We start from the raw sequence: 12,010 nt of genomic DNA on the forward strand, positions 1-12,010 counted from the left end.
TGCATTAAAGAAGGGGTGCACCGGTCCTGGAGATACTGCAATACCAGGTCAATGCGTGGAGTGGACAGAGCAAGCTCTTTTTCCATCTCCCTGTTCTAAAAATCCATTTAATATATGGTCCCCAGATAGGGGACGTATCAGATATTAAACTGATAAGAACAGATACTACACTTGATCTTAGCCAAAAGGCCGAGAAGCGATAACCAGAATTGGTTTCAAACTACGGAGCCACCCAAGGATCCTGAAAAGTCCATTTGTGGAGATGAGCTCCTGGACTCCCGTTATGAAGACATGTTGTCAACCTCTAGATCCCTTACATGCCTGCACTTTTCGGCTTGCTGCTGCTGCAATCCACGCGTTTTAGATCTGCATAACTCCACCTCTTTAAACACAGCACCTTCACCCCCTGCTGTTCCCACCCGCCTCAACACCGTTGGAAGGGAGGAGAACCAATTAAGGCGGGGGGTGGGGTGGAACGAGCAGCTGTCTACCCTTAGCAGGAGGGCTCCTGATTACATACCTCTCCTGCTGCTGCTGCTGGCTGTCCAGCAGCAGACTGAAGGTGGCTGCTGCTGTGCACAGGTATATAAAGGCTCAGAGCCTATTATGACACGCGCAGCCAGCGTTCCATTGCCACATTCCATCTACTGCAGGCAGGATACCTGGCTGGCTGAATGTCGCTGAGAAGCTCACAGAGACCGCCATAAGCAACAGTTTAACAGAATGCCACAGACTAATCAACCAAACTTTTTGGGTTGGGTTCTCTTTTATAGTCTGCAGGCATTAAATGAAAGAAGTCAGTGTTCCAGCAGAAGGAGACAACGTTTCAGAAAAGGCATTGTAGCAAACCAAAAAAGAAATTTTAAGCGCAGCAGAGTAACCAGCGCACATACCTGTTAGCTCAGGTGAGTTTAAAAGGCTGCTGTTGATAACAAGGGCATTTGCTAAATAGATGGTGTGTGTGCAACAATACACTGAAAGGTCAATTATATTGTGCAGCTTATCTCACCACCTGTAGTTATTTAGGTGAAAGCTCCAAAATGCTTGCCTAATATGTCTGTTTATCCAAAAGGAAGTAAAAAGGGAGAGCTAGAAAGATAGCATTGCATCACATTACATGGCAATGCAATGCACAGTTGCTGAAGTTGAACCAAAATGAGCTTGTAATCTGGCTTCTGCAACTTTGAACATGAAAAATCCAATGAGGAGAAGAAAAGCAAGGCCAAAGAGTCCATCCCAAAATCCGACAAACAAGCAAAATGAACAAAAAACATTGAATTCAATTCTTTCTGATTTTAGAAACTGCATTAAAGAAGGGGTGCACCGGTCCTGGAGATACTGCAATACCAGGTCAATGCGTGGAGTGGACAGAGCAAGCTCTTTTTCCATCTCCCTGTTCTAAAAATCCATTTAATATATGGTCCCCAGATAGGGGACGTATCAGATATTAAACTGATAAGAACAGATACTACACTTGATCTTAGCCAAAAGGCCGAGAAGCGATAACCAGAATTGGTTTCAAACTACGGAGCCACCCAAGGATCCTGAAAAGTCCATTTGTGGAGATGAGCTCCTGGACTCCCGTTAAGAAGACATGTTGTCAACCTCTAGATCCCTTACATGCCTGCACTTTTCGGCTTGCTGCTGCTGCAATCCACGCGTTTTAGATCTGCATAACTCCACCTCTTTAAACACAGCACCTTCACCCCCTGCTGTTCCCACCCGCCTCAACACCGTTGGAAGGGAGGAGAACCAATTAAGGCGGGGGGTGGGGTGGAACGAGCAGCTGTCTACCCTTAGCAGGAGGGCTCCTGATTACATACCTCTCCTGCTGCTGCTGCTGCTGGCTGTCCAGCAGCAGACTGAAGGTGGCTGCTGCTGTGCACAGGTATATAAAGGCTCAGAGCCTATTATGACACGCGCAGCCAGCGTTCCATTGCCACATTCCATCTACTGCAGGCAGGATACCTGGCTGGCTGAATGTCGCTGAGAAGCTCACAGAGACCGCCATAAGCAACAGTTTAACAGAATGCCACAGACTAATCAACCAAACTTTTTGGGTTGGGTTCTCTTTTATAGTCTGCAGGCATTAAATGAAAGAAGTCAGTGTTCCAGCAGAAGGAGACAACGTTTCAGAAAAGGCATTGTAGCAAACCAAAAAAGAAATTTTAAGCGCAGCAGAGTAACCAGCGCACATACCTGTTAGCTCAGGTGAGTTTAAAAGGCTGCTGTTGATAACAAGGGCATTTGCTAAATAGATGGTGTGTGTGCAACAATATACTGAAAGGTCAATTATATTGTGCAGCTTATCTCACCACCTGTAGTTATTTAGGTGAAAGCTCCAAAATGCTTGCCTAATATGTCTGTTTATCCAAAAGGAAGTAAAAAGGGAGAGCTAGAAAGATAGCATTGCATCACATTACATGGCAATGCAATGCACAGTTGCTGAAGTTGAACCAAAATGAGCTTGTAATCTGGCTTCTGCAACTTTGAACATGAAAAATCCAATGAGGAGAAGAAAAGCAAAGCCAAAGAGTCCATCCCAAAATCCGACAAACAAGCAAAATGAACAAAAAACATTGAATTCAATTCTTTCTGATTTTAGAAACTGCATTAAAGAAGGGGTGCACCGGTCCTGGAGATACTGCAATACCAGGTCAATGCGTGGAGTGGACAGAGCAAGCTCTTTTTCCATCTCCCTGTTCTAAAAATCCATTTAATATATGGTCCCCAGATAGGGGACGTATCAGATATTAAACTGATAAGAACAGATTTTTTTTTTTTATTTTTATTTTTTTTTTTCCACTCAGATTACAAGTCCCATATTTACCATTTCATGCTTTGCAATGATTTCCAAATGGTATTAGGTTGTTATCCATCATTGTGGGTCATATATCCATTTTTCCAATCTTATTTTATATATATACGTTTATATTATCACAATACAGTTATTCCATATTCTTTACATCACAACATTACAATCTTTACCATTACGATTTAAGGCAACATTCCTCTCTTCAGGCCATATGCTGCCAAGGCATTCAAAAGCCTTCCATCCAGAAACCGACCATCCCAAGCTTCTTCTACCTCTTTAGCCAACGACTGAGGTATTCTGTAAGTTGAAAAAAAACGATGCATATCGCTATAAATGTTATTCCACACTTTGCGCCTTAGACTAGCCTGACTCCCCCCTTCACAACTATTTAGCATTTTCAACACTTCTTGTCTCTCCTCCATCTCCCTCATATTTTTTTCTGAAACATCCTTTGCTTTACTAGAGTCCTTCCCAGATGACAAAACTCCTTCAATTTCTTCTCTGGCTTCACATGCGACATCCTCTCTTTCTTCTTCACTAGTTTCTTCACCCTCCTCCTCCTCTTCCATATTACTTACAGCACCTTCCTTTTCATCCTGACTGGAGGACTCACTTTCCTCCTGATCTTCTGACTCCCTATCCACCTCCACTTCTTCTTCCAAGCTAGTATTTTCAATCTCAACGTCTGTGATATCACTCTCAGTATCTTCTTCCATATGATCACCTTCTTTTCTTATATCTCTTATTTGTTCCTCCTTCTTTTGAGATATGTTCTCTTCCGTTTCATCATGGGGGGCAGCTTCAGACTCTTCTTCTTTTCCATCTTCCTTGTCAACTGACTTCTCCTCCCTTTTATTGACAGGACAGCAATCATATAAATGACCACTGCCACCACATAGATTACATTTCTTACTTTTTTCACAATTCTCTGCCTTATGTCCCACTTCTTCACACTTGGCACACCACTGTAATGTACAGGAATCCTTTTCATGGCCATACTGTTTACAATGCCTACAAAACTTCGGCATACCTGTAAAGAACATATCTCCATTAACTGTCCCGATTTTGAATCTACTTGGTGGGAGTACCACAACACCATCCGAACTTTCCTTGAACTTGACCAGGAACCTCCACCTCGTGGTCCAAAAACCATATCGGTTAAACATTTTGCCAGCAGAACTCACTTTCTCACAGTACCGGGATAAAAAGGTCATGATCTCTTCTTCCAATATGAAAGGACTATACATCCTTATTACTATTAGCCTTTCCTTCCTAGGAAAATGCGACACAAAAAAAACACCTTCAAGTATCGAATCTTCCTTCACTAGATCCATTCTCTTCCAAAAGTCAGAAAAGATATCTTCTGAACAAAAAATAACATCATATATCCCTCTCTTCGGGAACTCCAACATAGACAAAACTTGTTCCATTTGAACTTCCAATAGTTCAAACAAAATCTTCTCTACCAAAAAAAACAAGCCAGACTTCTTCTTCTCTGGATCCAAAAAAATAAACCGCACTGCATTCTTCAATCTTGCAAAAACTGGGACCTCTTCACAGGTCAGCATATTTGGGCTTCTCCCGTCCATATCTTCACACCAAAGGTGGCAAAAATCCTCCTCGCCTACTTAAAAAAAGCAGGCAGGCTGATCGCCCCTCGTTGCCCCGGGACTAATCCGGCTCCCCAAAAGCAGCAAGGGGGTGAAGCCGCACTGCTACATGCAGCGATCCCCCGAGGCCAAGGAGCCGGGTACCCAAGGCACCTCTCAGCCAAGACCAAGGCAGCAACCGGTAGATCACTGCACTTGATCTTAGCCAAAAGGCCGAGAAGCGATAACCAGAATTGGTTTCAAACTACGGAGCCACCCAAGGATCCTGAAAAGTCCATTTGTGGAGATGAGCTCCTGGACTCCCGTTAAGAAGACATGTTGTCAACCTCTAGATCCCTTACATGCCTGCACTTTTCGGCTTGCTGCTGCTGCAATCCACGCGTTTTAGATCTGCATAACTCCACCTCTTTAATCACAGCACCTTCACCCCCTGCTGTTCCCACCCGCCTCAACACCGTTGGAAGGGAGGAGAACCAATTAAGGCGGGGGGTGGGGTGGAACGAGCAGCTGTCTACCCTTAGCAGGAGGGCTCCTGATTACATACCTCTCCTGCTGCTGCTGCTGCTGGCTGTCCAGCAGCAGACTGAAGGTGGCTGCTGCTGTGCACAGGTATATAAAGGCTCAGAGCCTATTATGACACGCGCAGCCAGCGTTCCATTGCCACATTCCATCTACTGCAGGCAGGATACCTGGCTGGCTGAATGTCGCTGAGAAGCTCACAGAGACCGCCATAAGCAACAGTTTAACAGAATGCCACAGACTAATCAACCAAACTTTTTGGGTTGGGTTCTCTTTTATAGTCTGCAGGCATTAAATGAAAGAAGTCAGTGTTCCAGCAGAAGGAGACAACGTTTCAGAAAAGGCATTGTAGCAAACCAAAAAAGAAATTTTAAGCGCAGCAGAGTAACCAGCGCACATACCTGTTAGCTCAGGTGAGTTTAAAAGGCTGCTGTTGATAACAAGGGCATTTGCTAAATAGATGGTGTGTGTGCAACAATATACTGAAAGGTCAATTATATTGTGCAGCTTATCTCACCACCTGTAGTTATTTAGGTGAAAGCTCCAAAATGCTTGCCTAATATGTCTGTTTATCCAAAAGGAAGTAAAAAGGGAGAGCTAGAAAGATAGCATTGCATCACATTACATGGCAATGCAATGCACAGTTGCTGAAGTTGAACCAAAATGAGCTTGTAATCTGGCTTCTGCAACTTTGAACATGAAAAATCCAATGAGGAGAAGAAAAGCAAAGCCAAAGAGTCCATCCCAAAATCCGACAAACAAGCAAAATGAACAAAAAACATTGAATTCAATTCTTTCTGATTTTAGAAACTGCATTAAAGAAGGGGTGCACCGGTCCTGGAGATACTGCAATACCAGGTCAATGCGTGGAGTGGACAGAGCAAGCTCTTTTTCCATCTCCCTGTTCTAAAAATCCATTTAATATATGGTCCCCAGATAGGGGACGTATCAGATATTAAACTGATAAGAACAGATTTTTTTTTTTTTTTTTTAAATTCTTTTGGCGAAAGCCCGAATTCGTGTACAAAACCCGAGTGCGCTTAAAAAAGTGACAAGTGCCACAAAAAAAGTGCACTAGGATGCTGGTCTTCATGAAACCCTCTCCAAAAGGAGAAGGGTCCCCCAAACCATTCCCCGTCCCTCCGAGCCAAAAGGCCACAGCGAGGAACAGGGACAAAAAGCCACCTCCAGCCGAAGCCAGAGGCGACCCAATCTTACCACCAGCACCTGCCCGAGATCTCACCCGAGCAAGGCACTGGGAGCCAAAGACTGTGCTCCCCTCCCGAAAGAGGGGAGCCAACAACGCTCTCCTCCCGAAAGAGGAGAGCCAGGGCGGTTCAGGGGGGAGCGGAACCTGATGGCCACACACTCCCCCCCTAGACCTGCCAAGAGAGGAACCCGTAAGGGAACCGCATCCCGACAAAATCCTAGTAGGACGTGACACACGTGAATAAGTGGACACACAGTGACAAAGAAATTAAATAAATAGTGAAGGTTTCACAGTATAATACTGCCCGGACCTTCGACCGGGAATTGAAAAATTCCCCATCCTAAGGCCAGAAGGCCCGGAATAAGGGTGTGTGCGAAGAAAGAAAATTTGAAGTGCTTGTGCAAATGTGCCATAAACTCAAGTGGGGTTCCCAATCCCAGTGAGTTAAGGCACCCCAGGGTCACCACTCCTGGGGCACTTCACACTTCGGGCTTTCGATCTTCCCCGGCCCAATGGCGTCGATCCTGGGGGGCCATGCTTTCCACCAGATGACTATATTAGCCACCTGGCGTACTAACAAGCGCCTAAACCCCAGTGTGCATAATGTATCAATCTACTAGGGCGGCCAACATCCAAAACCGCCTTTTCGAAAGATACTACACTTGATCTTAGCCAAAAGGCCGAGAAGCGATAACCAGAATTGGTTTCAAACTACGGAGCCACCCAAGGATCCTGAAAAGTCCATTTGTGGAGATGAGCTCCTGGACTCCCGTTAAGAAGACATGTTGTCAACCTCTAGATCCCTTACATGCCTGCACTTTTCGGCTTGCTGCTGCTGCAATCCACGCGTTTTAGATCTGCATAACTCCACCTCTTTAAACACAGCACCTTCACCCCCTGCTGTTCCCACCCGCCTCAACACCGTTGGAAGGGAGGAGAACCAATTAAGGCGGGGGGTGGGGTGGAACGAGCAGCTGTCTACCCTTAGCAGGAGGGCTCCTGATTACATACCTCTCCTGCTGCTGCTGCTGCTGGCTGTCCAGCAGCAGACTGAAGGTGGCTGCTGCTGTGCACAGGTATATAAAGGCTCAGAGCCTATTATGACACGCGCAGCCAGCGTTCCATTGCCACATTCCATCTACTGCAGGCAGGATACCTGGCTGGCTGAATGTCGCTGAGAAGCTCACAGAGACCGCCATAAGCAACAGTTTAACAGAATGCCACAGACTAATCAACCAAACTTTTTGGGTTGGGTTCTCTTTTATAGTCTGCAGGCATTAAATGAAAGAAGTCAGTGTTCCAGCAGAAGGAGACAACGTTTCAGAAAAGGCATTGTAGCAAACCAAAAAAGAAATTTTAAGCGCAGCAGAGTAACCAGCGCACATACCTGTTAGCTCAGGTGAGTTTAAAAGGCTGCTGTTGATAACAAGGGCATTTGCTAAATAGATGGTGTGTGTGCAACAATATACTGAAAGGTCAATTATATTGTGCAGCTTATCTCACCACCTGTAGTTATTTAGGTGAAAGCTCCAAAATGCTTGCCTAATATGTCTGTTTATCCAAAAGGAAGTAAAAAGGGAGAGCTAGAAAGATAGCATTGCATCACATTACATGGCAATGCAATGCACAGTTGCTGAAGTTGAACCAAAATGAGCTTGTAATCTGGCTTCTGCAACTTTGAACATGAAAAATCCAATGAGGAGAAGAAAAGCAAAGCCAAAGAGTCCATCCCCAAATCCGACAAACAAGCAAAATGAACAAAAAACATTGAATTCAATTCTTTCTGATTTTAGAAACTGCATTAAAGAAGGGGTGCACCGGTCCTGGAGATACTGCAATACCAGGTCAATGCGTGGAGTGGACAGAGCAAGCTCTTTTTCCATCTCCCTGTTCTAAAAATCCATTTAATATATGGTCCCCAGATAGGGGACGTATCAGATATGAAACTGATAAGAACAGATACTACACTTGATCTTAGCCAAAAGGCCGAGAAGCGATAACCAGAATTGGTTTCAAACTACGGAGCCACCCAAGGATCCTGAAAAGTCCATTTGTGGAGATGAGCTCCTGGACTCCCGTTATGAAGACATGTTGTCAACCTCTAGATCCCTTACATGCCTGCACTTTTCGGCTTGCTGCTGCTGCAATCCACGCGTTTTAGATCTGCATAACTCCACCTCTTTAAACACAGCACCTTCACCCCCTGCTGTTCCCACCCGCCTCAACACCGTTGGAAGGGAGGAGAACCAATTAAGGCGGGGGGTGGGGTGGAACGAGCAGCTGTCTACCCTTAGCAGGAGGGCTCCTGATTACATACCTCTCCTGCTGCTGCTGCTGCTGGCTGTCCAGCAGCAGACTGAAGGTGGCTGCTGCTGTGCACAGGTATATAAAGGCTCAGAGCCTATTATGACACGCGCAGCCAGCGTTCCATTGCCACATTCCATCTACTGCAGGCAGGATACCTGGCTGGCTGAATGTCGCTGAGAAGCTCACAGAGACCGCCATAAGCAACAGTTTAACAGAATGCCACAGACTAATCAACCAAACTTTTTGGGTTGGGTTCTCTTTTATAGTCTGCAGGCATTAAATGAAAGAAGTCAGTGTTCCAGCAGAAGGAGACAACGTTTCAGAAAAGGCATTGTAGCAAACCAAAAAAGAAATTTTAAGCGCAGCAGAGTAACCAGCGCACATACCTGTTAGCTCAGGTGAGTTTAAAAGGCTGCTGTTGATAACAAGGGCATTTGCTAAATAGATGGTGTGTGTGCAACAATATACTGAAAGGTCAATTATATTGTGCAGCTTATCTCACCACCTGTAGTTATTTAGGTGAAAGCTCCAAAATGCTTGCCTAATATGTCTGTTTATCCAAAAGGAAGTAAAAAGGGAGAGCTAGAAAGATAGCATTGCATCACATTACATGGCAATGCAATGCACAGTTGCTGAAGTTGAACCAAAATGAGCTTGTAATCTGGCTTCTGCAACTTTGAACATGAAAAATCCAATGAGGAGAAGAAAAGCAAAGCCAAAGAGTCCATCCCAAAATCCGACAAACAAGCAAAATGAACAAAAAACATTGAATTCAATTCTTTCTGATTTTAGAAACTGCATTAAAGAAGGGGTGCACCGGTCCTGGAGATACTGCAATACCAGGTCAATGCGTGGAGTGGACAGAGCAAGCTCTTTTTCCATCTCCCTGTTCTAAAAATCCATTTAATATATGGTCCCCAGATAGGGGACGTATCAGATATTAAACTGATAAGAACAGATACTACACTTGATCTTAGCCAAAAGGCCGAGAAGCGATAACCAGAATTGGTTTCAAACTACGGAGCCACCCAAGGATCCTGAAAAGTCCATTTGTGGAGATGAGCTCCTGGACTCCCGTTATGAAGACATGTTGTCAACCTCTAGATCCCTTACATGCCTGCACTTTTCGGCTTGCTGCTGCTGCAATCCACGCGTTTTAGATCTGCATAACTCCACCTCTTTAAACACAGCACCTTCACCCCCTGCTGTTCCCACCCGCCTCAACACCGTTGGAAGGGAGGAGAACCAATTAAGGCGGGGGGTGGGGTGGAACGAGCAGCTGTCTACCCTTAGCAGGAGGGCTCCTGATTACATACCTCTCCTGCTGCTGCTGCTGCTGGCTGTCCAGCAGCAGACTGAAGGTGGCTGCTGCTGTGCACAGGTATATAAAGGCTCAGAGCCTATTATGACACGCGCAGCCAGCGTTCCATTGCCACATTCCATCTACTGCAGGCAGGATACCTGGCTGGCTGAATGTCGCTGAGAAGCTCACAGAGACCGCCATAAGCAACAGTTTAACAGAATGCCACAGACTAATCAACCAAACTTTTTGGGTTGGGTTCTCTTTTATAGTCTGCAGGCATTAAATGAAAGAAGTCAGTGTTCCAGCAGAAGGAGACAACGTTTCAGAAAAGGCATTGTAGCAAACCAAAAAAGAAATTTTAAGCGCAGCAGAGTAACCAGCGCACATACCTGTTAGCTCAGGTGAGTTTAAAAGGCTGCTGTTGATAACAAGGGCATTTGCTAAATAGATGGTGTGTGTGCAACAATATACTGAAAGGTCAATTATATTGTGCAGCTTATCTCACCACCTGTAGTTATTTAGGTGAAAGCTCCAAAATGCTTGCCTAATATGTCTGTTTATCCAAAAGGAAGTAAAAAGGGAGAGCTAGAAAGATAGCATTGCATCACATTACATGGCAATGCAATGCACAGTTGCTGAAGTTGAACCAAAATGAGCTTGTAATCTGGCTTCTGCAACTTTGAACATGAAAAATCCAATGAGGAGAAGAAAAGCAAAGCCAAAGAGTCCATCCCAAAATCCGACAAACAAGCAAAATGAACAAAAAACATTGAATTCAATTCTTTCTGATTTTAGAAACTGCATTAAAGAAGGGGTGCACCGGTCCTGGAGATACTGCAATACCAGGTCAATGCGTGGAGTGGACAGAGCAAGCTCTTTTTCCATCTCCCTGTTCTAAAAATCCATTTAATATATGGTCCCCAGATAGGGGACGTATCAGATATTAAACTGATAAGAACAGATTTTTTTTTTTTTTTTTTTTTTTTTTTCTTTCTTTTCTTTTTTTTACACTCAGATTACAAAGTCTTGGAATCAACAAAAAGATAAGAAGACTCAAATCCATCATCGTGCATTCTACCAATTTTAATACTTCTCCAAATCTTTTATTTTCTTTTTCTTTTATATATATATATTTATTTATTTTTTCCCTCTTTTTTTTTTTTTTTAAAAAATTATATAGTTTTGGCTATTTTTTTTTGTTTGTTTTTGTTCTTCTTTTTTTGTTTTTCCACAGGTTTTCAAAAAATCAAATCTTACAAGGTAAGTTCATTCCATTTACATTGTTTCCATTTCTCATTTGCTTTCACCTTGCCAAGCGTCATTTTGTCCCTCCAGAAATACATGTACAAATAACTTAGACATAATTTAATACACTGGTCGACTGTTACTTCCTTATGTTTAAACACTAAAATGTTCCTTGCTTTCCACAATGCCGCCTTCACACATGCAATAATAATCCATACAATTTTAAAATCCTCCTCTCTTATCCCCATCCCATAAAATACTCTGTTAAAATCCAAAAAATTAACAGTACTCACAGCTCTCACTATATTGCACACTTTCCTCCATATTGTCTGTGCAAAATTACAATTCCAGAAGATGTGCATGGGTGTTTCACTATTCCCACACCTGGATCTTGGGCACACTTCAGATCTTACCAACCCACGCCTGTGTTGGAACTCACGGGTTGGCAGGCAGTCTTTTACTATACACCAGAGTAAATCCCTGTGTTCATTAGATAACACACTATAATTTACATTCATCCAGATTCTTTCCACAATTTTGAATGAAAAATGTTCCACAGGACTGATACCTATTCTCTCTTCCAGGATTTTTAGGATTTTTTTATGGCATTTAAGAACATTTATTTCGACCATCTTAAGTTTAAAATCTCTTAAAATTTTTTCTAAAACAATATAATTTCCTGGAGGTAAAAACCTATAAGGCCTATTTAGAGACATCTCCAACCATTTATAATTTCTAATATAGAAACCTAAATTATATATAGAAAACAACTTTAGCTTAGAGCCTGGTCCTAATAAAGTGCATACACAGTTCGCTACATACTTTGCATATAAAAAGGACCTAATATCCGGAAAACCTTTCCCACCTTTTTTCTTTGATTTATATATCTCCTCTCTCTTTACTCTTTCCATCTTGGATCTCCATAAAAAATTAAAACATACCTTAATAACTCTCTTCATGATATTATTTTGGGGGATAAAAACTGTTGAGACATATAAAAA

General features: G+C 43.3%; 4 non-coding genes and 4 pseudogenes across 4 annotated transcripts; all 8 read right to left on the reverse strand.

The window, feature by feature from the left end:
• Positions 1-10: 10 nt before the first annotated feature.
• LOC141229082 (U2 spliceosomal RNA) lies at positions 11-201 on the reverse strand. Its single transcript, XR_012295834.1, has one exon. It is a non-coding gene; the product is annotated as a U2 spliceosomal RNA (small nuclear RNA).
• Positions 202-1,313: 1,112 nt separating this feature from the next.
• LOC141229083 (U2 spliceosomal RNA) lies at positions 1,314-1,504 on the reverse strand. The gene has a single exon (XR_012295835.1). It is a non-coding gene; the product is annotated as a U2 spliceosomal RNA (small nuclear RNA).
• A 1,115-nt stretch (positions 1,505-2,619) lies between these two features.
• Positions 2,620-2,792, reverse strand: LOC141229166 (U2 spliceosomal RNA; annotated as a pseudogene).
• A 2,973-nt stretch (positions 2,793-5,765) lies between these two features.
• Positions 5,766-5,945, reverse strand: LOC141229149 (U2 spliceosomal RNA; annotated as a pseudogene).
• An 809-nt stretch (positions 5,946-6,754) lies between these two features.
• Positions 6,755-6,846, reverse strand: LOC141229177 (U2 spliceosomal RNA; annotated as a pseudogene).
• A 1,115-nt stretch (positions 6,847-7,961) lies between these two features.
• Positions 7,962-8,152, reverse strand: LOC141229110 (U2 spliceosomal RNA). Its single transcript, XR_012295863.1, has one exon. It is a non-coding gene; the product is annotated as a U2 spliceosomal RNA (small nuclear RNA).
• A 1,115-nt stretch (positions 8,153-9,267) lies between these two features.
• LOC141229084 (U2 spliceosomal RNA) lies at positions 9,268-9,458 on the reverse strand. Its single transcript, XR_012295836.1, has one exon. It is a non-coding gene; the product is annotated as a U2 spliceosomal RNA (small nuclear RNA).
• A 1,115-nt stretch (positions 9,459-10,573) lies between these two features.
• LOC141229158 (U2 spliceosomal RNA) lies at positions 10,574-10,811 on the reverse strand (annotated as a pseudogene).
• Positions 10,812-12,010: the final 1,199 nt, after the last annotated feature.

Source organism: Phyllobates terribilis, unplaced genomic scaffold, assembly GCF_046119375.1.
Source record: "Phyllobates terribilis strain yellow unplaced genomic scaffold, ASM4611937v1 Scaffold_455__1_contigs__length_1453912, whole genome shotgun sequence".
NCBI lineage: Eukaryota > Metazoa > Chordata > Amphibia > Anura > Dendrobatidae > Phyllobates > Phyllobates terribilis.